This window comes from Indicator indicator, chromosome 21 (genome assembly GCF_027791375.1).
Source record: "Indicator indicator isolate 239-I01 chromosome 21, UM_Iind_1.1, whole genome shotgun sequence".
Lineage (NCBI taxonomy): Eukaryota > Metazoa > Chordata > Aves > Piciformes > Indicatoridae > Indicator > Indicator indicator.
Window position 1 is genome coordinate 4,142,470 of NC_072030.1, and position 26,762 is coordinate 4,169,231.

A 26,762-nucleotide genomic window follows, 5' to 3' on the forward strand; every position below is an offset into this window, starting at 1 on the left:
ATCCAAATCTTTTCATATTTCTATGTTAGTCCTTTTCATCTGTTCAAGGAAGCAAAGAGATTCATAGGCAATGTCCCAAGCCCATCCTGACTGGCTAGTTTCATTTTAAATGTTCTTACTACTGGATCATAATCAAAGAATAAGTGGCTGAGGAAGGACTGCAGGAAGCTAGCTGTACATAAACCATTCATGGCACTGTATGGCTTTTTCTAAACTTCTAGTATTGCAATTCATTTTTCCTCTCAAGGAAATCTTTACACTTTTACCTAGATTTATGAAGACTTTATTTTATCATGTAAACCAAGGGTCTGCATCATTTTGTGTCCCTCGCTTGTTGGCTTTGTCCATCTGAAAACAGAGAACTGTTTATTCTCTTTCTCTTTGTGATGACCTTTTAATAGCTGGTGCTGTCTCCTTGGTCATCTACAGTCTAAGCTAGACTGAGGGTTGGGGGTTTTTTATGGATATTTTGTTCTTTGTGTATATTCCACATCTTAAAAAAAAAAAAAAAATAATGGTCTTTCATGGATATTCTTAAACAGATTCCCACATCCTTTAAAATGATATGTTCTAGTCTTGACCCAGGACTTCAGGCCCAAGGCTTTACCAGTGTTGGGTACAGTAGAAGGGCTACTTTGACTGTCTTAACTTATAATTCTACTTCTGTACCATGTCAGAAGAATTATGCTTTTCTCAAGCACAATACTACTGCAAGTAAGTAAATGAAATACAGCTTGCTTACTGTAGGCCTTTTTTCCCCAAGCTTTCACAAAGATTTACAAATACTACACTAGCAAAAATGAAATTGTATAGCTCAAATCCTTCAGATTTACCAAGGACCCCAAACTCTGTTGACAAAAGCTATTTACAGTGTCCCAGCAATTTATTACTGATAATGAAACCATAGAGAAGCATAATGTAGTGTCAGCCCTCACTAGACTAAAGTAAGATTAGTTGGCTCAGAATTTCCCTACCTGCCAAATCCTTGATCAGCATTGCTATCAATAACTGGCATTAAAATCCCAAAATTCCATGACATATCACAATAACATTGCATAACTTCCCACTAGCAAATGCAATTAAATCATTTTGTTACAAGAAAATAGGAAGGGGAAAAGGCAAATAGAGAAGGTGTGATGGGAAAGTGGAATATGCTGTTTCATTGGAGTTCTTAACTAAATAGTTTCACTGTGTTCACTCCCTGTTGTGATGGCTGCAGAGGTAGCAATAAGTAGAAACCTTCTTGATGGATGGTTTATAAACAGAAACAAAGGGGGAAAAAAAACATTAAATTTAAGAAAAGTTAGAACTTTCTAGAGGAAGTGTATCGAAGGTGTTGAAAAATCTTCATTCTGGAAGTTGAAAGCAATACTTTTTCTAGAAGAAGTTGTAAATTTTCTTTGTGCTGGCCTAAACAAAGAATTTTCCCAGTCTAAGTCATATTTGTGACAAACCTGATATTTGTACTAGCCCCAGCATTCTTGCCACTTAGGTTTTCTTCCTTTCCATTTTAACCTTCCACAAATTCTCCCCTTTAGAGAACAAAAGTTCAAACTGTCAGGTGCACCTCTATGGTGCTCTGGCTCTTTTGTTGACAATCCCCATCTTGGCTCAGAGATGCAGTATTAGCTTTCCAACAGAAGCCACTGAAAGTGGTTAAGCCAAGGAGTGTCAAGTGCAATGTGACAGACACCTGAGTTTCTGCTCAGGAGTTTGCCCCTGAGAGTTTGAGTGAATAAGGTCTGAGCAAAAAAAAAGCAGGCTGGAGGATCTGGGCCTGCATGATGCTGACATATTCTTCTAGAACTCCTTTATTAAAAGCTCAGGAGGCTTATTAATTTTACCCTTCTCACAGAGTGATATGTATGTGAAGGAGCTTAACAGAGTTGCTGAGAAACAATAGCTAGACAGTTCATCAAAATGTCTGAGGCACCCTTGAGACCTTCCCAGAAGTCCACTATCTGCAGATTTCCCATTTAAACAGCCAGAACCCTAAACAGTGAGGATCTTGCAGGATCACAGTGTCACAGTATATCAGAGGTTGGAAGGGACCTCAAGAGATCACCAGGTCCAACCCCCCTGCCAGAGCAGGATCATCTAGGATAGTCCACACAGGAATGCATCCAGGTGGGTTTGGAAAGTCTCCAGAGAAGGAGACTCCACAACCCTTCTAGGGAGCCTGTTCCAGGGCTCTGTCACCCTCACTATAAAGAAGTTTCTCCTCATGTTGAGGTGAAATCTTCTCTGTTGAAGTTTGTATCCATTGTTCCTTGTCCTATCACTGAAAAGGGCCTGGCCCCCTCCACTTGCCACCCACCCCTCAGATATTGATAGATATTCATCAGATCCCCTCTCAGTGTTCTCTTCTCAAGACTAAATAGCCCCAGGGATCTCAGTCTCTCTTCCTAGGGGAGATGCTCAAGTTCCCTAATCATCTTTGTGGCTTTTAATTGATTCTCATGGATCAATTAATTCTGGTGGCTCTCCCCCACCATCATTCCCTGGAATCTCAAGTAGCACTAGGGACAGAAGTGCTTTACAGAGGAGAAGACAAGAGATTTTATCGTTGTCTTCTCAGATGTGCTGCAATGCACAGAGAACATCCAGCTAACAGGGGCTTAGTGCACTGCAAATGATCAGGGTCAGCTGCTGTTTGGGCTGGTGGAGGAACAAGACTATAATTTCCTAATAGCTCAGTATATCAAACCACACAATTTAAAACAGAATGAACCTTTTGAGCAGCCTTTCAGTATGAAACAGAGAGATAAATACAACTTCCTTAGCATAGATTAACTACTCAACTATGCCTGTCTCTTAGAAGAAGGTATTAGGAGCCCCTATTACAAGAGGACATGCTGGAAGGTGTCCAGAGAAGGGCCACCAGGATGAGCAGAGGGCTGGAGCTGCTCTCCTATGAGGACAGACTGAAAGAGTTGGGGCTGTTCAGTCTGGAGAAGAAAAGGCTCTGAGGTGACCTTCTTGTGGCCTTCCAGTATCTGAAGGGGGCTACAAGAAAGCTGGGGAGGGACTTTTTAGGCTATCAGGTAGTGATAGGACTAGGGAAAATGGAACAAAGCTGGAAGTGGGGAGATTCAGGCTGGATGTGAGGAAGAAGTTCTTCCCCATGAGAGTGGTGAGAGCCTGGAATGGGTTGTCCAGGGAGGTGGTTGAGGCTCCATCCCTGGAGGTGTTTGCAGCCAGGCTGGATGAGGCTCTGGCCAGCCTGATGTAGTGTGAGGTGTCCCTGCCCATGGCAGGGGGGTTGGAACTGGCTGATCCTTGTGGTCCCTTCCACCCTGACTGATTCTATGATTAGGTTGTTTGCAATTGTATAGGTTTAACTGGCAGCTTTTCCAGTTTTTCTTACTGATGTTTTGTGTAGATTGCTATGGGTTTTTTTGCTGTTTCTAACAGCACTGATTCAATGAGTCTCCCTTGCCAGCCATCCACTGAGGATGTCAGAGAGGGGAATGTGCAATGAAAACCTAGGACTATGTTCAGGAATACTGTGTGTGGAATACAGCTTTCCTGGTAAAAACATTGATCCCAGGGCTGCACAGAGGATGTTTCTACACTAACCACTAACTTGTATCAGGCTTAAACTTCCCTGGGTCTCACTTTTCAACTAGGCTTTTCATGGTATTCAAACAAGGCAAATTCTCATGTCTGGAGGTGAACTCACTAACTCAAGTCTACGACACAGTAAGGCTGTGCCTAAACATGACAGGCGCAGCTTTACAAGGTGCTGAGCTCACTCCTACCATAGTTTATGGCTTTCTGTTCCCAGTGTCATCAGAATTAAATATATTGACGTGTTCAGCAGCACTGCATGGAAGAGCTGGGCTCCACTGCAATGTGGTTTCAACTCACTTCTGATGGATTGGTGTTGTTTGTGAATTATTCTATTTATTACCCCAAGCCCTTAACAAACACTGCATCTTCATTCATAGCCTCTTAATCTTTCATGAGATTGCATCTTGATGTGAATCTTTGGCCTTGTTCCTTATTATGTTTTATTTTATCTGCTGGATTCCATGTCGACTGGAAATAAAACAAACTCAGTGAGCAAGTTTCAGCTAATCCTTCTCTATCCAGTCAACAGTTTGGGACAGCAGCTGGAATTATAAAAGATCTTATTACACTCTTCAGCTCACTTCTCAGAGCTGAGCTAAGGTAATTCCTTAAAGTGTAAATAAAATGCAGAAAATCACTAGCAGACAGGTAGAACAATATAACCTCAGAAATTAGAATTTGTTTCAGAGTTCACTGTCTAGCAGTTACAAGAATTCCTCATATGGAAAAAGTGTTTATTCTGTGTTACTTTAATAACTTGCAAGACTCTCTGCAGGGAGTTCATATACTCACTTCATATTAGAATTCTCAGAGCCTTGCTGTATAGTAATATGCTCATATTTCCCCCCAAAACTAGATTATGTGAAGGAAATTTAAGACTACTTTTTAGGTATATATATATTTCTTCAACAAAACAGTAATGCTGGTAGCCTTGCTTGTTTTGGCTGTATTAATGCAATCTGCTTTCACTGGGTAATGCTGATGAATAAATCACTAAATGCATAATAGTGCCTATTTACTCTGAATGGCAACATTTTAGTCCAGACAGGGGAAGACTATTCTTGTTTTTCTCTTCTGCTGTCTGAAATTAATTGCGTTGTGTGGCGCCATTAGAGGAATATATCAAATTACACCTCGGAAGAAAGCAGCAGTGCATTTTCTAGTCTCAGTTTGAAGGTGTTTAGCTTCTAGTTTGCAAGTAAATTGCTTTTCTCCCTGTTGTTGCAGGGTGCTAGGGTTGTAACAGTTCTGTCAAAACAAGGCCTTTAATTACTGCACCTTTGCAACGATCGGTTATTAGCGTCCGCAAAAATTCTTGACAGGTTACAGGAGAAATTCAGCAGGATAAAAAGGTTCAATCATCACTAAAATGTGAACGAAATAGATTCCAGATCTGATGGACCTGTCACAGGGAAAAAATGTTATTAACTTGATTTTTTATAGTTTTGCTTGTCCTTAAGTTCTTACTGTACCAGTGACAGATGTACCTCGTGTACCAACTTCTGCTCTGCAGGGATACAAAGGGGGAAAGGAAAGTCTGCTTTACACTGCTGTGGAGTCTGTTTCATTCACAGCAGCCCAAGTCAAGCCAGTGAGGCCAGAGGAATTCCCTCTCTTGCAGCTCTGTGCGAGTTTCTATTGAGTCTGGTTGGTTTGGTTTTTTAACAATGAACCACCACCATTTCTGGGTTTTAAAATAAAGGCTACACAGCACCTAATGCCAAATATAAAATGAAGAGTGGTGGTAATGAATTTGGGCTTTTTCCCCCCTCTACTTATGAATTGGCCAGAAGCAGGGACAATTTGATTGCAGGAAATTACAGCTCACTGTATTTGAATGATTCTTGACCTGTTTGAAAAAAGACCTATGAATATTTGATGCTTGGTTTTATGGATGTGTTGCACGGTTATATTCTGATTGCAGATTTGTGCAAGTGTTGGATCCTGTGAACAACTAAATTCCATCCTGTGAATATAAACATCAGTTCTGCAACACACTAAAATACTCTCCCCCACACACCCCCCAGATTGCTGACTGTTTTTAAGCAAGTGGAAATACTGTTCCTACTTCTGGAAGGACCACTCTGGTTTAATAGCATCTGTAAGAAAGTATTAACTACTTCCCCCTCCTCCCCCTCACCCTGTATTTCACTTGTCATTTAGTTTTCCTGTGTAGTAAAAAGTCTGAAAAGGGAGAACAGCTTCAATTTCTAGGAAGTGAATTGTCCATGATGAAATTCTAGTTTGTGCTGAGTAAAGAAATTTATCTACTTTTTTTCTTGTCATCAATTCTAGTAAAGATTTTTACCCAGCAGTTTATTGTAGAGAAGAATCTTTTTAAGGGAAACAGTAGGAAAGCAATGACAGAACAACTGGCCATTAGAATTTCAGAGCAGTGTTGCTGTGCCAATGCAAAGCAGGACAAAGCAAGGATGTTTAAGTGCATTAAGTCAAGACGTCAAAGGCCCCCACCTAAAAAAAACTCAGAAAAAAACCCTAGCTTTCATTAGACATGACATTTGTTGCTAATGTTTAAGGTCAGGCTGGATGAGGCTCTGGCCAGCCTGATGTAGTGTGAGGTGTCCCTGCCCATGGCAGGGGGGTTGGAACTGGGTGGTCCTTGTGGTCCCTTCCAACCCTGACTGATTCTATGTTCCCTGCCATACTGTTAAATCATGTATTCTGTGAGCACAAGCAAGCTGCTGTTATCCGAAATCTTACATGCTTTGTGGACTAGGGAAAAAAAACCTGGGTGAGTTGTTCCTAATGATGAGTGACCATCAGCAGCTGGGCTTGCCCACATGTTCACTTCTCTACTTTCAAGCACCCATTATTTGTTTTCAGGCTGCTTGTGCAGCAGAAGACAGAAAGTTACCCAAAAATTTCATGATGGTGAAAGGCTGTGATGTGTCAGGCAAGGCTTGCTATGCCATTGACTCATACAGAGGAAATTTCTGGGAGCCTAACAACAGAACAAATTACTAGGGGGGAGAAGGGCCTCATGTGTTGCAGGAATGGACCTACTGGCTGCCTTGATACACAGATTGGGATTCCTGCTCCATGAAAGATTTACAAGCACTACCTTTCAGGATTTTTGAAAAAGTAGGAGAACTTTGATAAAATGCTGATTGATGGCTGCAGATGGCCACTAGCCCTTCTCCTTGTGAAAGCAGTGCAAGTTTCACTGGAAAGGCTGGAAGAGAGTGGTTAACAGTTGAAGTCTGGATGGTTTGCTGCCACTGACTACCGTAGTTTATGTTCACAATGGCTTTTATTCATGCCCTGAGGATCTAGAAGGTTGGTAGACCTGCTAGAAAAGGGACCAGTGGTATCAAGTGACTGAAGCAGTTAGAGTGAAGTCAAACTGATGAGTCTAATAAAATGTAAACTCTGATGGCATGGGTATAAATAAAAGCAAGTGCAACTCAGTGAGTGTAATGATAGGATTCATTTTTTCCTGTGTTTCCAGGGCTGAAGCTTGTAGACTGCCCAATATGAACCTTTAGATAATTAATAATAGCCTTATATCATTAATGATTATATGCATGTTCAAGTGCTACTTTCTCTTTCAAAACTATTGGCCATTTTTAATTAATACAGGTACAGCAGAGAGCACTTTGCTGACATCTGATTAAGCCACAGAGAGCTGCAGCGATATGCTAAGCAAATTACATCCTCCAAGGGGACAGAGTTTACATTAGGACATAATAGCACTTGACAACAATTGATGCCCTGGCTTTGAGCTCCAGTATCTATATGATAGGGGTTCAGGGGGCAGAACAACAACAGACCTTGGGTATTGCCATTAAAATCAGTGGTTTTCTTCCGTGAATTACCAGCAAGGAGGGTAGGTTTCCAGTGGCAGTAAGCAGGTGACTCAAAATGGTGTTAGTTTGATTTGTTACTCTAATTGTTACTTGGTAAGCCTGTGACCAACTTTCAGCACTGTGTCTGTACTTCAGACACAGAAAGAGTTCTGAGGAATACACAGCATAAGTGGAAGTTTATTTGAGAAATGTGTGGTCTCCATCCATTGTGTGACTTTGACCAGGATAACAAGGGAGAGAAATGCTCAAGTAACTTTTGTAGCTTAATCTTCCTCAGAAAACTTCTTGCTTGAAACTTCCTTCAGCGTGGCCAGTCTCTTGGGGTTTCAACCTCTTTCCACTTGTTGAAGGCTAAAAAAAAAAAAAAAAAAAAAAAAAAGTCCAGGCTTCTATTCCTTCGATTTTTCTCAAAGGTATCACTGAAATCAAGTAGACTCAGCTCAGCTGAAACTAGTGGAATTACTGCCACAACTCTTCTTAATGGGTTGTGTCTGTACTGTGTACCTCATTCCAGGGACTCACCTTTTCAGAGTAATTCTGTGCTGTGCAATGCATCATTGCTGTTTTACACTAGCAGTTTCTTATTAAACATCCAATTTAAGAAAGATCCACACTTGGAGAACTTATCCTTTCCTTTATGACATAATTATATACAAACCAGTTAGTGCAGAAAAGAATTCCCCCCCCCCCCCTCTTCTATCTGGAGCTGAGATGCTGAGATTCTTAGACTACTGCTTTTAGGGCTTTTTGCTTCAAAAGCAAATCCAAAGTAAGCTGAGGCATTTTTTCAAAAGTTATTCTCATTAAATTAAACAACCCAATGCTTAATTTAACATTATGGTTTTGATTAAATTAATTGTTTTCTCTGAGTATGTCTTATAGATTTATGTTCCTTGTAAGCATGACTAAACCAAATTCTCTGTTAGCTGAACACTAGTGCCTTCAATTAATTTAATGCATTTGTAGTGTTGTATTTTAAGGGCAGACTATTTAAAGAAATATCAGGAAATTTCAAATTTGAGGTCCTCATTTCCCCCACCTTTAAAAAAAAAAATTGAATCTGTCTTGCTCTGAACATTTGAGATCAGGCTTCATACACATATGGGCAGGGACTACTTTAAAAGGGCTTGGAGTGATAGGACGAGGGGCAGTGGTTTGAAATTGGAACAGGAGGGATTTAAGTTGGACATCAGGAGGAAGTTCTGCACAATGAGAGTGGTGAAATAGCAGAAGAGGTTACCCAGGGATGTGGTTGAGGTCCCATCCCTGGAGGGATCCAAGATCAAGGAACAAAGGATCAAAGATCAAAGGAACAAAGCTGGAAGTGGGGAGATTCAGACTGGACATGAGGAAGAAGTTCTTCTCCATGAGAGTGGTGAGAGCCTGGAATGGGTTGTCCAGGGAGGTGGTTGAGGCCCCATCCCTGGAGGTGTTTGCAGCCAGGCTGGATGAGGCTCTGGCCAGCCTGATGTAGTGTGAGGTGTCCCTGCCCATGGCAGGGGGGTTGGAACTGGCTGATCCTTGTGGTCCCTTCCAACCCTGACTGATTCTACGATCAGCCTTGATGTGGCCATGGGCAGCCTGATCTAGTTGGAGGTGTCCCTGCTGACTGCAGGGAGGTTGGACAAGATGACCTTTGAAGGTTCCTTCCAACCCAATGTAATCTGTGAATGTTCTTCTTTATAGCCAACAGCCACAAGCAAACAAAAATGAGATTTACAGTGTCATCTAGCCCACTGAGCAACTATTTCAGTGCAAAGGCACAGGTATTGATCCTCCACAATCTGAGCACTACATATTATTCATTATTAGAGTGGTGATATTGTTGCTCACAATCCTTCTTCAGATGCCTACTGACATTGCTTTTTTTTTTCCCCTGGATATATTACATGACAGGACTATATACCTTTTTTGATCAACAGAACACCAAGATCCTTCCTGTCTCCCACAAATTAATTTACCATTTGGAACACACACACTGACTCTGCATTAATATTCAGGGTCAAACTTGAGCTCACCCTCAGTATTTCCATGCCAGCTAATGCAGCTGTCCCCTGTGCAGATTTTCTTTGGACCAAAGCCAGCCTTATGGTGCCAGCCAAGCAAGACCAGCCTATGTAAAGCAGATGCAGTGATCTGGGACTTGCTGCTTGCCCCTTTAGAGACTATCTAGGGTTGGAAGGTGGAAGCAGGAAGCTGGGATTGTTCTGTACCATTCCTCTGTGTGAGATGTACAACAGAAGCATGGTTCAGAGAAAGGTGGGCAAGGATGGAAGCTCGTTTCAGTGTTTGACCTCCTGCCTGAAAATTTAAACAGAGCTTTACAGCCTTGTGAGAGAAGGTGCCTTAGGGTAAAGCTTAGGGATTTATGATATTACAGAAAGGCAGATAGGGTTTGAATAAGGTTTCATAATGAAGTTTAAGGTCAGCATAGTCCAATGCTGAGCCTTCCTTACAAGTGTCAAATCTCAGGTAAACTCTTCCTTGCCTTCTGTGATGGTTTTAAGACTGTCTTTTTAATTTTTCTTCACAAAGTTTGAGCAGAGAAAGTGAAAGAATGTAAATAAATCACTATGGGGTGTAAGAAAGGAAAATAATGATTATTCTAAACACTTCCATTGGAGAGGTAGAAATGTTTAAGAATCTCTACTCAAAACAAGGTTGGGGAGTTGGGCAGTCTCAGCTTGCTCAGCTTCTGTCTGCCTGCTGCTTCTTTTCTGGCTGAAGATAACACACTGACCTTGACAAGCTAAGTCTAACAGCCTCTCTGCTTCTTGACTCTCTGCCTTCTGCCAGAGGGGTCTGGGGGGAGTCCTTCTGGCTGGGGGGGAGTGGGGAGGCCCCTTGGGGGAAGCAAAGGAAACTTGATTGTGCTTTTCTGTTGATGGTACATATTTGTGAACGTTGTGAATAGTGTCTGTTTGTACATATTCATTGCATTTCATCATAGATTGTAGTTTTGCTTGTCAATACAGCTTTCATTTGCTTCCAGACTGAGCTAGCCTGGTTATTGTTGGTGTGGGATGGGGATTTCAGCTCTCACGCTGTTACACCTTGCTGTTTATTTTTGGTTCTGTATCAGAGATATGAAAGCTGCCTATGATTCATCTGCAACTGACTAACATTGCAACACAAAGGAAGATCACCTTCTCCACCGAAAGTTTTTGTTCTGATTATTCTCGTCATCTAAACCACTTCAGTGAAAACCGATGGGGTGCAAATTTTACAGAAAGTGCTTCAAAGCTTGTAAGAATAATCAATAACTGTCAATTAAATGGAGTTGTGGGGTTTGTCCATATGGTTTGACTGATTACATCCGTGTTCATAAATGTAATATGACAGCAATGCTCCCAACAGTAAAGTTTCAGTGGATTTTAATTGCTGTAATTGCCCCTCCATTAGTCAAGACTGCTAGATAGCAGACTTCCCTTCTGTTAAATTCTCTTTACTAGTTTTGTCCTGAACTAATGTTGTAAGGTACTTAACTTTCTTAATTAAAGATGCCAGCCAAGCACGATGCTTAAGGTTGCTGCTGCCAACCACATTCTCTGTTCTAAAGAACCAGAGGAAGATTTTTTTTTTTAACCAACTGCTCTCTAAATTCTGTAGCCAATTACTAGGTACTGAGTTATAACAGAGTAGGAGATGCAGACCTGCTCTGCATATCTGGATAGTAGCCATGTATAAAGAACCAGATTGAGGGTGAGCTTGCTTGTTAGAAGCAAAACTATTGTCTAATGGAAGCAGGTTATATTTTGCCCTGTTATTTCTTTGTAATCCTTTGAAATACATGTCACTCAGCTCCTAAAATAATTTTCTTTATCTAGGTTGATACTTCTGCCTCCAGAACGCTTCACTGACTTCCTTCACGTAAGTCCTACTGGAAAGTAGATGTATTGCCAGGTTGATATTTCTTGTACCTCAGTGTGAAGGCCCAGAGCAGCTTGATCAGGTTTCACCTTGAACGTTTTTCAGCCTGTGTTCTTTTGCCTTGTATGCCTTATACCTGGAAGTAGTTTGCTGTCTTATTACACCAGTCTCTGACATTTGTCTCGTTTAATCTCCTCAAGATTCAGCTCTGCTGACTGCCCCAAAGCAGACCCAGACATAATCTCCTGTTGAGGTTATTGTCAGTAATGCTATCTCATTTCATGTTTTTACAGCACCAAGCACAATTAGCTTTCAATCTTGACTGGCACCTTTGGGTACCACAGAACATATATAATGCACAGTAAGTGAGAGAGTAGATTTTTTTTTTTTTCCTTAATAACTCTTGCATTTCTATCACAGCATGACCATAAGCTAATGAGAAATGCTAGATGACAAAATCCAAAATTGATTTTTTGTTTCCCCCAACAGAAAAGGGATGCTGCTTTCACAAAAGCTCTACAAATGACCTTTAAAGCCTAGTATTTTTAATTTATCAGATAGGTAAGAATGGCTCAGTGCCTGTGCATACAGGAGTATAAGGTACAAAATATCACAGGATCACAGGATGTTAGTTGTTGGAAGGGACCCCTGGAGACCTCTGATTCCAACCCCCCTGCTACAGCAGGACAAATGAATCCAGCACAGGTCAAACAGAGGTGCATTCAGACAGGTCTTGAGAGTCTCCAGAGGAGGAGATTCCACAACCTCTCTGGGGAGCCTGTTCCAGTGCTCTGTGACCCTTAGAGTAAAGAAGTTCTTCCTCGTGTTGAGATGGAAATTCCTGTACTGTAGTTTCCATCCATTGCTCCTTGTCCTATCACAGGGCACAAGTGAGCAGAGGCTGTCTCTGTCCCTTCCTTCCTGACATCCAGCCCTCAGATACTTAGACATTGATTAAATCCCCTCTCAGTCTTCTCCCCTCCAGACTAGAAAACCCCAGGTCTCCCAGCCCTTCCTCATCAGGCAGTGCTCCAGTCCCTTCATCATCCTTGTAGCCCTCTGTTGGGCTCTCTCCAGTAGATCTCTGTCCCTCTGGAACTGGGGAGCCCAGAACTGGATGCAATATTCCAGGTGGAGCCTCAGTAGGGCAGAGTAGAGGGGAAGGAGGATCTCCCTCGACCTACTGGACAACAGTAGGTTCAAAATTAGTGGTTCAAAATTAGCATTGTATGACAGGATGTCATTTGTGAATGAACTAAACATGGTGTATCCTGCACTGCTGCATATCCCAACGCTGTCTTTCCAGCATCAGTCTTGTGGCAAACATGACTTAACATGACTGCAAAGTATAACAGATCTTCAGGCAAAGTTGAAAGCTTCACAGTCCATTTTTAATGAGTTTGGTTTGTGAGGGTTTTTAGCCCCAAACTTCCCAGGACTCTGGAGGTGCACTCACTTTCTCTTTCCAGAAGCCTATATTCATCCTATTCCTGTAGCCTTTTAAAAGTTCTTGTTATTTCTTGTCTTTAATTGCCTTTTTTTTCCTGGCTTTGTGAGATCTGTAGCTTTACCATAACAGTCTCCTGGGATGGTTGCTCTGCTTGCAAATACAGGCTATCTACTGTCTGTGAAATGAGATATTTACAGGGGAGAATAATCCTTATGAGAATTGAGTTCTATAATAAAACAAAAGCGATGTGATAAAAGTAACTGCCATGCATCTTTCAATAGGTCAGCTGTTCTCTGCTCACTAATATATCTTTGCTGATAACTTCTGAAACTCTCTTACCCTCTAAGGCACTTCAAACATCTCACAAATCAGCCTTCCAGTTCTAAATATTTCCTCCTTTTCACCACAAATGAGAACTTCTGTTGTTGTGGGGGTTTTATTTCCCCCCTCTAAAATGTATTTGAATTTACATGCAGGCCAGCCTGAGCTACCTTTCAGCATAAGGTAAACTGAAGTCCTTTGGTGGATCTTTCTTGAGGAAACAATGCAACTTAAATCTGGTGGAAGAAGTGGATTTTAGAGAGGAAGAAATGCCTGAAAACAGGATGTAGAGATCAGATATAGAAATACATGCAAGCTGATGTGTGATGAGCAAGCTGCTCTGGAGCTGCCAAAGCAAGATTTCACTATACCTTGGAAGCTGATGCATGAAAGTCAGGAGTTGTTGTGTGCAGTGGGGTTTTTTTTGGCTTATTATATTGGATTTTTTTTTTGTCACTTCTTAAAGTGATGTACCAACCCTAATTTCACCTTCAAATGAACAACCTCAACCGAGGCAGCATTAGTGCTACTTGAGGAAGATGGCTGATTCTCACCACCACATAAAGAAATGGAAGCTCTTACAAACAACCTACCCCCTCAGAGCAAGGAGAAGTAGACATCCATTAAATACAACGCCACTTGGAAGTTTCAGTTTGTGGGAGTTAGAAATTATGCCCCTGTGACCCAGAATACAAAGATAGGACAGAATCATTTTGGAGGGGATGTAAGGCAGGGACAAAAACTTCATCAACTACGTCAGGCAGTGTCTACAGCTCTTGTTTCTAGAACCATTCTGGTTCAACCCTGATTTCAGGTGCCTGTCAGATGTTTAGGGTTGTGTTTAAACCATGCTTGCTACCTAAAAACTAGAAAAGGAGCCTGTCAAGGTATGAGACTACTTAAACACATAATATTAGGTTATTCTCAAGGGGCAATTTAAACAACAGTATTATGATTGCCTACACCAGTCAGGCCAGGCTACAGGTTGGGTTTGGGGGATGTTGGTTTGGGTTTGGTGTGTTTTTTTGTTTTTTTTTTTTTTTTTTTTTTTTTTTTTTTTTTTTTTTTTTTTTTTTTTTTTTTTTTTTTTTACAGCTCTTTCAAAGCTTCCATCTATTTATTGAAATCTAATCTGGAGAGATAGAGACACTCAGGTAATAGAGGTTTTGTTCCATTAAAAGGAAAGCACAGAAACACATTCTTCACCCATTTTGTGATGTGTGCATGTCAGCCATACACTCGATTGCAAACTCTTTCTGGTATTAACCACTATAGGACTGAAGCTGTATTTGTTTTGTCACACAGGCTTATTCCTGCTATTAACTTTTGGGTAACACCAGCACCCCATCTAATGAAAAATAATGGCTTAAACAAAGGACTTGAAAGCTTGCTCTGGAAGACACCAGCTGTAGGAAAAAAGCTTATCACACTTTTGTTGAACTGATATTTCTGCTTTACTCTTTTTCAGTGTATTCAAGAAAAACTTCTATGAATACCCTTTTTTTTTTTTTTAAACTCCTGCAGGCTTTAAGGACCTGAGCATTTGATATGGTTGATTATAACATTCTATTGGATAAATTAACCCCCTGGGGTTTGATGGTTCAACCCTGGAATAGATCACTACATATGCAAATCTAATATGCAAAGGAGAGAACAGTCTTTTCAGAGACTTTTCCATTAATTTTCTCTTAAAACAGCAGAAGTGGTGAAACTACTACCTGCCATTTTGTCTAATATTTCTGCATTTGGGTATTTTATCATCTTATTTCTGTGCTGTGTTATTATTCTGGTTGTTAATTGCATTAAGGGCCCAAGTGCTGGTGACTCCTTGAGAAGAAAAGGGTGAAGATGGAAATAAGTTATTTTTCAAGTGAGACTTTTTAACATTGCTTAAATGTGCTGAAGATGAAAGACCTGGAGACTGAAATTTTCTCTTATGATATCAATAAGGTCAGCAGCAGCAGCAGTGATGGTTTCCTTCCTGTTGTTCTGCTAATGCACCTTAATCTGTCCTGGGGGACCTGAGCTAATCACAGCTTTCTGTTGAGGCTGTCAGCAGGGATTTGAGTCTCTGCTCTCCTGGTTTCTCCATCTGTACACTTGTCTTGCTACAATAAAGTCATTAAAGAGACAACATTCATTAAGTTTCTTCATAAATACTTAATATTCTAGATCTAGAGATACCTTTGTGAAGTAACTAATCCAGATCTTGATCTGTGTTGCAAGATGCTTGTGTCAGAGACAGGCTTACTCTACTCAGTGGTTTTAGGGCTTCTCTGGTTTGTGCTGAGTCATTTCAAGCCTCAGCCTGCTGAGAGCATGCAGAATCTTTATTTATTCCACTGCTGATTTGCCTTCACCATTGAAGCGAAGGCTTCAGTTCTAGGAGCAGTTGGCTTAAGGGTTGTTCCAATAATTTTATGCCAACTTAAAAATGGAGCACCTTCCTATCTGAATCTATGCTCTGCTGCTCTGCACCATTCATTTGGATGGTAGCAAGCACCTAGAGAGTGCAAAGGAGAATCTGGTCTCACATAAGTAAACAACAGCTTTAGTTATGAGCACTGCATGGGAGACTAAGTCTCAATGGTTTGCCTTAATTTTAAACTAATGCTGACTTTTGAACATTTAGCTTTATGCTGTTCATAGCTGACTTAAACCCAGTATTTCCATGCAGATAAGACAGCAACCTCTCAAGTGATTTTCTAACATGTCTTACGTTAATCACTTTGCCACATTTTGTTAAGCAAGGAGTTAGAAGGATTTGATTTGTTTACATCAGAAAATATTTGGGCTCATTAGAGGGCTGGCAACATCCCAAGGCAGGAACAGTGATGGTTATAACCCAGGCAAAAGTTTTTAGCAAAAGAAATGTGGTGACCTAGGCTGTGGTGCCACCTAAAGAGGTAGGTGTCCAGGCCCCTGACTGCAAGGAGTGCCAAAGCCTTGCACTGCCAATGGAGGACTGCAGAGACGATCCCTGTGCTGGCTCTGAGCAGGGAAATGATCTGCTCAGCCTGGTGGCTGAGCTAAAAGAGGAGGTCAAAAGGCTGAGGAATATAAGGGAGTGTGAAGGGAAGATGGACTGGTGGAGTCAGTCTCTGCCCTCCCTGAAACAGAACTAGGAGCACCCAGGAACAAGGGGTCCCTGTATCCTGCCCCTGTCAGGCAGAATCACAGAATGTTAGGGGTTGGAAGGGACCCTGAAAGCCTTTCATTCATATTTCTAGGAAGATTAAACATCTACTAAAGAAGTAAATCCATTGAAAAGCCATAGGAAAACCTGGCTCTCACAGAGGCAGTGTCTGTAGCCCTTATGGGAGTAGAGAACAGACCAAAGGCAACATTATTTGATTAAAAAAAAAAAAAAGCAACACAGCTAAAAAGAAAAATAATGATCTTAACAGATGCACTGAGAGATTAGTTTTCAAAAGAACAGAGAAGAAAAAAAACCCACTTGTGAAGGTGTCAGATGTCTATTTTGAAATAATTGTTACTTTAAAAAAATATAAATAGCTGTATTTCCATCATCTAAGAATAGCTCTACATTACCATGAAGGTTTTTGCTTAAAATACTTGGAGCAAATACTATTGATCAAATCAGCAACACTTACTTTCTGAGCAACATCCTCCCAGCTCCTTCCTCCAAAGCAAATCAGCCTTCTGTATTCTTTTTTTCTTTTTTCTTTTTTTTTTTTTTATATACTTAATTGATCCTTCTGCTTTAATTTCCTCCTCTGCTGCCCACACCCACGCCAGGTGCCTCAAATGCAGCTTGTTCCATCTGCAAGCCTTTAGAAACTAGGTGGTAGTGGCAATGCTTTAAAAAGTCCTTTACAGGTCCTGCATTCTCAAACTGGCCAAGCTGAAGGTTTAAGTCAGGAAATGGGGGTTTAGAAAATATCTGAGTATATTGAATCAAAAGTAGACCTGTCTGTTATGGGTTCCAGAATGAAAGAAAATACTCATGATTTCCTGGAAAAAAAAAAAAAATATATATATATATATGTTGGTGTCATCCTTGCAATCTTCCCCTGAACATTCAGGTTGCAGATGTGGAGATTCATGTAGAATGTGTTCAAGAGTTATTTTCCACAAGAAACAGAGACAGTCACTCAATATATGGAGTTAGCCTCAGATATTTTTCCCCATATTTGCTACCACAAATTTCCTGATCAGCAGCTTCATCTGTCAGTTTGTCATTAGCCATTCAAGTGTTGTGAGACCCTTGTATAACTCTTCCTACTCAGCTCATAGATGCTAGTGTGAGGTGTCCCTGCTCATGGCAGCAGGGTTGGAACTCGATGATCCTTGTGGTCCCTTCCAACCCTGACTGATTCTATGATTTCATTTTTGGCAGTAATTTCCTAGCATTAGTAAACTTTACCACTATAACATTCACTCTCTTCACATTTTATTTTTAGGAGATGTCCCTCAAAACCTTGGTCTCTTGATCATCTCCTTGTTTTGTGAAAACTATTCAGTTCCTAATTTTGATCCTGGTACCTGTTCTGTGGGTAGGAAAAAGCCACCTCTTACCTATTGTCTGCTTAAACAGCATTTCATAATAAAACTTCTCCAAACAATTAAAAAAAAAAAAAGTTTGACATTCAGAGTATTCCATTCCAGCACAATTCTACTCATTCTATTAATACAACTATTAATACAACTATTTACAATACAGACTAGGGGGTGAGGTGTTAGAAAGGAGCCCTGAGGAAAAGCATTTGGAGGTGCTGGATGTAGCTGGATATGAGCAGACAGTGTGAGCTTGCAGCACAGAAGGCAAATCACATCCTGGGCTGCATCAAAAGCAGCATTGCCAGCAGATCCAGAGAGGTGTTTCTGCCACTTGGCTCTGGTGAGACCTCACCTGGAGTACTGTGTACAGGTCTGGAGCCCTCAGTATAGGATGGACATGGACCTGATGGAAAGGGTCCAGTGGAGGGCCATGAAAATGATCAAGAGGTTGGAGCACCTCAGCTACAAGGACAGGCTGAGGGAGCTGGGGATGTTCAGCCTGGAGAAGAGGAGGCTCCAAGGAGACCTAATAGCAGCATGCCAGTACCTGAAGGGAGCCTACAGGAAGGATGGGGAGAGACTGCTTGCAAAGGTCTGCAGTGACAGGATGAAGGGCAATGGCTTTAAGCTGGAGAAGAGCAGATTTAGATTGAATGTTAGGAACAAGTTCTTTACTAGGAGGGGGGTGGAACACTGGAACAGGTTGCCCAGGGAGGTGGTTGAGGCAACCTCAAGGTGAGGCTTGATGAGGCCCTGGGCAGGCTGATTTAGTTGGGGATGTCCCTGCTGACTGAGAGGAGGTCGGACTGGATGACCTTTGGAGGTTTCTTCCAGCCTGGACCATTCTATGTTTCTATGATTCTATGATTCTACTGCTTCAAGCTTCAAGAGATTTGTAGGATTTTTTTTTTTCTCTCCTCCATTCTTTCCCATTATCTCCTGCCCATCCATGTGTCTAAATCAAATTTTTACTTATTACCTCCTGTTCCTCTGAAACTGCAGATCATTTAAGTGATGAGTTATAAACCACAAGCTGTTGCTTAGAAGTTTCATCCTCAGGTTCCTCAGATGAAAACCATGTAGTAGTCCAGGGGAGTTTTTTTATTGTTCTTTTTGTTGATTTGATCTCAAACTGCTTCTACTGACAGTTCCTCTTTGAACCAGCTCTTTTATTAAAGTATCTTTGAAGTCTGTGATAGAAGAACCTCACAGATGCCTTTAGTGAACACCAGTGCAATAAATTAATTCAGCTTTTCTGCTTTTACATTATTTTGGAGTGCTCCTTTTATGCATTGATCTTGAATAGCCCCACTTGGGAGACCTCATTTTGCTCAAGTGTTGTCAAGAGAAGGTGGGTGTAAGGTAAAGGGGATGCAGCTGTTTATGCTTTGTGCCATTTTAGGATTTACTGCTCCACAAATTTTTCAGTCTGACATATCTGGTTTCATTTTGAATTAATTAGATAATCTTCTATTACTTTTCATTTCAGTTTAACACTGCTTATTTTTAATGATTGAAATGCTCTTTTGTTTTTTCAGTTCAATGTTTTCTCTTGTCTTTTGGTCTTGTTTTACCCATTTTTTGGAATGAGATATACATCATTGTAAGCTGATAGTATCCCATAGCCATCCCCATGCTGATGCATTTTACCCTTTTAGATATTTATTTTTAGTTTTATTGTAACCATCTCATTTGTACACAGCTCTCCTTTTTCAAAACTAGCCCTTAGGTTTAATCACAAACCCATAGGATGCCAAGCAAACCCCCAAACCTCACATCTTCTAACATCTTTCAAATGCTGGTGCTCTGATTTAGTTTCAGCAGTCTGCTCTTTTCCTGTTACAGAGTTTTATACATTTGATCTCAGTGTTGGAGTGGAGAGGTAGCACATCTATTCCACCTAGCTGCTATAATTTAATCCCCAGGATTTAAGGATTCATGCCATGGTGTATTTCCAGGTACAGCTAATCTCATTACAAACAGGATACCTTCATCTAACTTCATTGCATTGCTGGGAATCAGGAAAGAGCACACTGTAATGTGAGGCCTCATAGTGACTCTGAGTCCTAATAATTCAGCTTTTCAGATCTGGATCACTAATAGCAGTGCCCTTGCCTAGCCAGGGTGTTGGGACAGTCTGCAACCTGATTCATTTCGTCTTCAGCTGGATGAAATATGGCTGAACTCCAAACAGCAGAGAGGCACTGATTTACAGCAGGCAGAAGTGTAGCTATATATTTCAAATGGATTTTGAATACTGAGGCTTCCTTGACTGAATGCCTATATGTTTTCAGGCCTCTTTGAATGTGCAGTCTATAAAAATTCAGGATCATACAGATTGCAGTATCAGAGAAAATTGTCCCAGCTGCCTGCTCATTCATTTATTCATCCATAGTCATCCAAAACATGGAAAGATGACCATAGAGATGCAATGAGGATATTTATTTTTCAAGGCTGTATCCTGCCTGGTCTTTTACAGATGTTTTCTGACAGTTGCTTGCACTGTCCATAAATTTAGAAACCAGCAGCTCCTGGTTCCTGTTCTGTGAGTGTGTGTGCATCATTGCCCCTGGGAGGGTAGCCTTCTCTCAGTGCACCTCACTTTCTTTGCTTTGAGTCATCACAAGGGATAGCTCCTTGTGGATACCTGAAAAAAAGGAGAATGTTCCTCTGGTAAAACGCTGTAACTACGATCTGCCTCAACTTTGAGCTCTAATGAGCTAGGTAGCTTAGAAAATGATAGGCATGGGGGGAGTGGGGGGTGGGGGGGGTGGGGTGGTGTGGAAAGAGAGGAGGAACAAAGAGAAAATGAATACAAACCAAAATCAGTGCAGAAGTAAACTTAAAGGATTCTTTTGAGGAGAAGGGAAAAAGAAAAAAAAAAGAGAGAAATAGAGATAATGCAGGTCAGAAAGAAGGGACAGATGAAACTTGTACACCTGTCACTTTAGTAGCTGAATTTCCAATATACTTCCATTGGGACCTGATTAGCTCTGCAGGGAGCAATCCAAGTGGGAAAGCATTAGATGTAACTGAACTTGTGATAAATCCTCCTGCAGCCAAGCATTAGTCAGAAATATACTGATCTAATAACAAGTTGTGATTACAGTTTAATCCTGCCTGGTACTTTCAGGATTACAGATAAAATGGATCGTTTAGTGTTGACTTTTACAATTCCCCAAGGTAACAGTATGGGGCTCTCATTAACTAGAGGAATTATTCAGTTTGAGGCAGCCACCTAACTGCATTGCTTTTACAGGGCTGGGATCATTAGTGCTGTCACAGAGGTGTGTCTGAATGACTTCTAAATCAAGGACTAGTCACATCCCATGTAGTAAATTCTTAAGCATCTTACTTAACATTTTTACAGCTGTGATATTTTGTAATGATGGAATGATGGAGGTTTGAAAGAGACCTCTGGAGATCGTGAAGTCCAACTCCCCTGCAAAAGCAGGTTTACAGAGGACAGCATCCAGGTGGGTTTTGAATGACTCTGGAGAGGGAGACTCCAGCACTACTCTTGGCAGCCTGTTCCAGTGCTCCACCACCCACAGCAAAGCCTGACCAGGGGTGCAGCTGCTCCTGTGATGGCAAACCCAGCCTAGTCTTGATCTCCTCACTGCTTACTGCAGATTCAAGGGCTATGCTTGCAAATTGGTACCCAAGGGTCAGCATCTGCTCCCTTCTACCTCTGCCCAGCACAGCTGCAGGTGCCTGGTATGTGTGTGACATGTGGGTGGCACACTTGTCCTCCTGGCTCCTTCTGCAGACATGCTGGGCTGAAACACCTTCTCACACTGCAGCCCTGTACACCCAGAGCATCCTTACCGCTCATGGCTCTGGCCATAGTTAAGGAATAATCAGCTGCCATGGTGACAGGGCTTGGAATATGAAACCCTGCTCTTGGAATACGAAATACAGCCCTGCTGTATTTGCTGCTTGGAAAAAGATCAATCCAGGTGGCTGAATCCTGAGCAGAGGTTTGGCACCCATGTTATAGGGACTGAGGGAGCTGCACAAGAGATATTCACCTGGAAATAAATGAAGAGTTTTTTGTACACAAGATTTCTGAAGTGATCAAATGCAGGCTGTGCCTTTTCTGTGATGTGTATTTCTGGTAAAGAGCTCCCAGTGCACGACTGCTGCACAGCAGTAATGAACAATGGCAATGAATGCAAGTCACCTCTGCTAATGCAAAGGCTTGCAGGTCCCAGCCAAACTACTGCTTCTTCCCCTAACACCCCCTCTTTATTTTATCTTGATTCTTTACATGATAACACATGGGAAAGGCATGGAGCTTCATTCCTGGAATTGTGATTGTTCGAGGTGATTCACCTGAAGCTCTTGATGTAACTCTCTGACCTCCAGAGGACAAGATCACAGGAACCACAGGATGCTAAGGGTTGGAAGGGACCTCCAGAGATCCAAGCCCTGTGCCAGAGTACGACCATGGAATCTAGCACAGGTTGCACAGGAACACATCCAGATGGGTCTTGAAAGTCTCCAGAGATGACTCCATAACTTCTCTAGGCAGCTTGTTCCAGTGTTCTGTGATCCTCAGAGTGAAGAAGTTCCTCCTCATGTTGAGGTGGAACCTCCTATGCTGTAGTTTATATCCATTGCCCCTGGTCCTATCACAGGGTGCAACTGAGCAGAGCCTGTCCCCTGCCTCCTGACCCACAGCCCTCACATGTTTAGAAACATTTATTAAATCCCCTCTCAGTCTTCTCTTCTCCAGACTGAAAAGCTCCAGGGCTCTCAGCCTCTCCTCGTAAGGCAGTGCTCCAGTCCCTCAATCATCCTGCTGGCTCTCCATTGGACTCTCTCCAGCAGATCCCTGTCCCACTTGAACTGGGAAGCCCAGAACTGGACACAATATTCCAGGTGAGGTCTCACCAGGGTAGAGTACAGGGGGAGGAGAACCTCCCTCCATCTGCTGCACACACTCCTCTTAATGCACCCCAGGATCCCATTGGCCTTCCTGTTCACAAGGGCACATTGCTGACCCATGGAGCACCAGGAGAACTTGCATCACATTCAAATTCTCAAAAAAGCAGAAGTTCCAGAATTCTTTTATTATGATTATTAATAATAATAATTATTATTATTATTATTTACAATACCAATTCATCAGCTTTTAGCTTTTCTTGTATCAGTCCACAAAGGGAAGTCGAGAAAGAAAAGCAATGGCCTCTTCAAAAGGGAAGGATTCTTCTCAAATTGAAACTCAGAAAGCCATCTGAGGTGTTAAACCCCAATATTTCAAATTTGAGAAGTCTCCTCCCTGCCTCACCTTTCCAGATGTCAGCAACATTGCTCAAAGATTTCATTCTGCCAGTGCCTGAGATTAGAGATGCAATTTATTCATCCCTCATGATGTTGAGTGTGATGAACAAGAGAAAGTCATAATTTGTATTTATGGTTGTTTGTATGCCTCAAAAATAGTACCACTGGTCAGCAGAGATAAGATTGCTTCTTTGCTTGCCTTGCACATGGGATCTGGACTGCTGCTCTTATTCAGTGTGGGTGGGAGCTGTTATTTTTCATGGCTGAGCCAAAAAAAAAAAAAAAAAAGACATTAGGGAGCACATTTCCTTGAAAATGGAGATGCAATTCCTCAGTTGTCTCTCATGTAAAGTATTTTTTGAACCAAAAGCAACAGGTTGTACGTTTGTTTGTTTGAAAAATCATGGTGTTCAATGTTTTCAACAAGGAAAAAAAAAAAAAAGAAGGCGGCGGCGGCTGCATTTTCTGGAAGCTATGAGGTACACCAATTCTTCACATCATTTTAATGAGCCTTGAAGATTGAAGTGAATTTATTTTGTGCTATAAAACAGACATTCTTGGTGAATGCTTCCTGTGCATATATGTTTGATTTCTACAAGGGCTGCATGCAGTATATAATCTAAGATTGTAAGGACACTTTAGCCTTAAGCTTATCAGTGTAATGAATAATCTGACACTGACAAATGTTGGGTGGGCTCATAGCAAGCAGTGCTTGCTTAGTACCTGCTGAGGTGGTGGCATAACTTAAATGATACATAACTAGGATCATTACAGATCCAGATTTCTTTTTCCAAAGCTCAGTGGGTTCTTTTTTTTTTTCTTTGTCAGTGTGATAATTTGTGTGTAATTCTCATTATTGCACAACTGAGTAATACATTCCCTAATTAGGATCTTTGGGAAGATTTCTCATCTGCATATAAGCCAAAATTTTCAGCCCTGGGCTGTGGTGGGATATGAAAATAAAGCAGCTCTTGGCAGGTCTAAAGCAAATCACTGTTTTGCAGGTATTTTTGTACTTCAGCCTTCTGAAGTTCTTTTACATGTCAATAGTTTTCAGATGGAAATTATCCTGGGATGGGACAAGGGGTAATGGATATAAACTACAGTTTCACTTCAGTATGAGGAGGAACTTCTTCAATGTGGTCATGGAGCACTGGAGTAGGCTCCCCAGAGAGGTTGTGGATTCTCCTTCTCTGGAGACTTTCAAGCCCTGTGCTGGATTCTTTGGTCCTGTTCTGGCAAGGGGTAGGACTCAAAAATCTCTAGGGTAGTTGGAACTAGATGATCCTTGTGGTCCCTTCCAACCCTGACTGATGCTATGATCTCCTGAGGTCCCTTCCAACCTCTTACATCCTGTGAACCTGTGTGAACGTAATATATTTCATGCCTGCTTTTTTCTGTCCCCTAAAATGTCTTTTGGTTCTCCTGAAGTATCTTTTCAACGTCTCAGAAAATATGTATCATGATGTGGTGGATGCCTGACTTAATTTTAAAATTGGAATGATCTCTGGGGCAAAGAGGTGAAGAAATCTATCTTCAGGTAGTAATTCTCATTAGTTTCAGAAGAAAAAGGACCAACATAGAAAAGAAATGGAATTAGGGGACCAGGTAGTTGTCTCTGCAGCACTGTTTTCAATCAGAAAAGAGAGTAAGTCAGTCTCTTGAGGAAGCTGACAATAAGTGATGAATCCAAGGTGTAATAAGATGGGGGAGAAAGAGGAATCTCATCCCATATGGGTGCTGAAAGTGCAGCCAGGAAAAGCCTTGAACAGTTTGTCAGTTTGAGTCTGGCACTTCGTTAGAGTTATGCAAGTGCAATAAAAATATCCTCCCAATTCATTCCTGCAAAAAAAGAAGTGTCCTGTAAACCTGGTTAGTGTCCCTCATCCTGTTTGCAGGCCTTTGCAAACAGTCCCTCTGCAGCCTTCTTGTAGCTCCCTTCAGGCACTGGAAAGATTCTGCTACCTCTTCTCAAGAGCCTTCTCTTCTCAAGGCTGAACAACCCCAGCTCCCTCAGCCTGTCCTCCAAGGAGACATGTTCCAGCCCCCTGGAAATGACTCTATGTATCAACAAATTTTCAGCTATTTTCTTTCATAGCATTATTTCTGAAAGACAGAAAAAAAAAAACCCTCAAAGTGCTGAGAATTAGAGCAAAACTAAATACTTTTTTTTTTTTCCCCTAGAATGAACTCACCAGAATTCTGATTTTGTCTGGAGACTTACACTCATCTGTAACATGACCTGCTGCAAACCTGCTGTAGTTAAGTGCTGCAAATATTTATCAAGGAGAAGTGAAGACTGGTTAGGAGAATCCAATGCAGCATATAAGTATGTAGATCCTAGAATCCAGATAAGCTGCACCTGAACAGCCTCTCCTGGATGTTCCACCAAGTTCAGGTCCTCAATTAAACAGCAGAAGATTGTATCATATGTCTGGGAAGCAGGCTGCTCTCTGGCATAACTCAAGTGTGAAGGCACCATAAACATTACTCCAACACTGGGCTTCTAGTGGTATCATCTCACCTTTAGTAACCAAGGGTAATCTTTCTTGTAAAGAAAAACCCTGGTGTCAGGCATTTCCTGTGGCAATGAAATAAATGCTAATTATCTGGGGTTTGTCTGCATTTCACCCTTCTGCTCTAGCAGTGGTTTATTTCATAGCTTTACTGAGCCCCTTCCAGTGATGTTTTAAGGAATGTTTTAGTAGAAAGCAATTTTAGCATTTCCTTATAATGGAATTATTGCAGGTAATCAAGAATTTAGTTTTTGTTTGTTTGGTTTTTTTGTTTCAATAACTGAAGCAAACAGAAGCAGAGCTGCTGTAAGAACACATGTACTTCTGATAATATTATAGGCACTTCCAGTAACCACCTATCACACAACCATGGAATGTTTTGGATTGCAAGAGACCTTGAAAGGTCATGAAGTCCAACAGTTCCTATCATAGGGTGGATTTTAGATGTCTTCTGGAGTAAGTTGCCTAGCTATATATATTCTTATCTACAGATATTGCATATAGAAATAATAATCATAGACTGGCTTAGGCTGGAAGAGACCTCAGAGATCATCTGTTGCAACCTCCCCACCATGGGCAGGAACACCTCTCAGTTAGACTTGGATGCTCAAGGCCTCATCCAACCTGACCTTCAACACCCCCAGGGAGGAGGCATCCACAACCTCCCTGGGCAGCCTGTTCCAGACTCACCACCCTTGTACTGAAGAACTTCTTCCTAAGATTCAGTCCAAACCTACTCTCCCTCAGCTCCAAACCATTGTCCCTTGTCCTATTGCTATACCCCTTTATCATGTAGATTGGCAATTAACTTTTAGACTGTTAAAGCTGAGCCTGACTTTTAATCTTTATTTTAAGAGAGCTGTGTTGTTGTGTTTTTTTTCATAACCTTTGATTGCTTTGCAACTGCATGTGATAGAAATCTATTTAAATTGAGCTCTTTTCACATTCTTGTTTCAGCAGCAGCAGAGCTGCTATTTGTCAATCCTTTTCTCTAGCAGTGTCATTATAAATTCTTTCATGCTTCTGTTGATGCCATCACAGAAAGGTAGCTGGTAAGATCATTGTTTGGGAGATTCTAAACACTCATATGGGATCAAGAGGTAGCTAGAGAGTTTCAGGGAAAATAAATTCCTAGAGTTTCTGTGTATGTGGAGATGAAGGCTCGATCTGGTAATAGGGAAAATACTTGAAAGTAAAACCTGTGTGATTGCCTTGTTCTGAAATCCTCCCCAGCATCCTCTTTTAGCACCTGCCACAGACAGGATCCTGGCCTAGATGATCCTTTGCTCTGAAGCACTCTGGCTGTATTCATCTGTTTAAAGAGATTTGACCTTGTGAACATAAGAATTAACAGCTCTAGTCATAACTGGGACCAGTACTATTCAATATATTCATCAA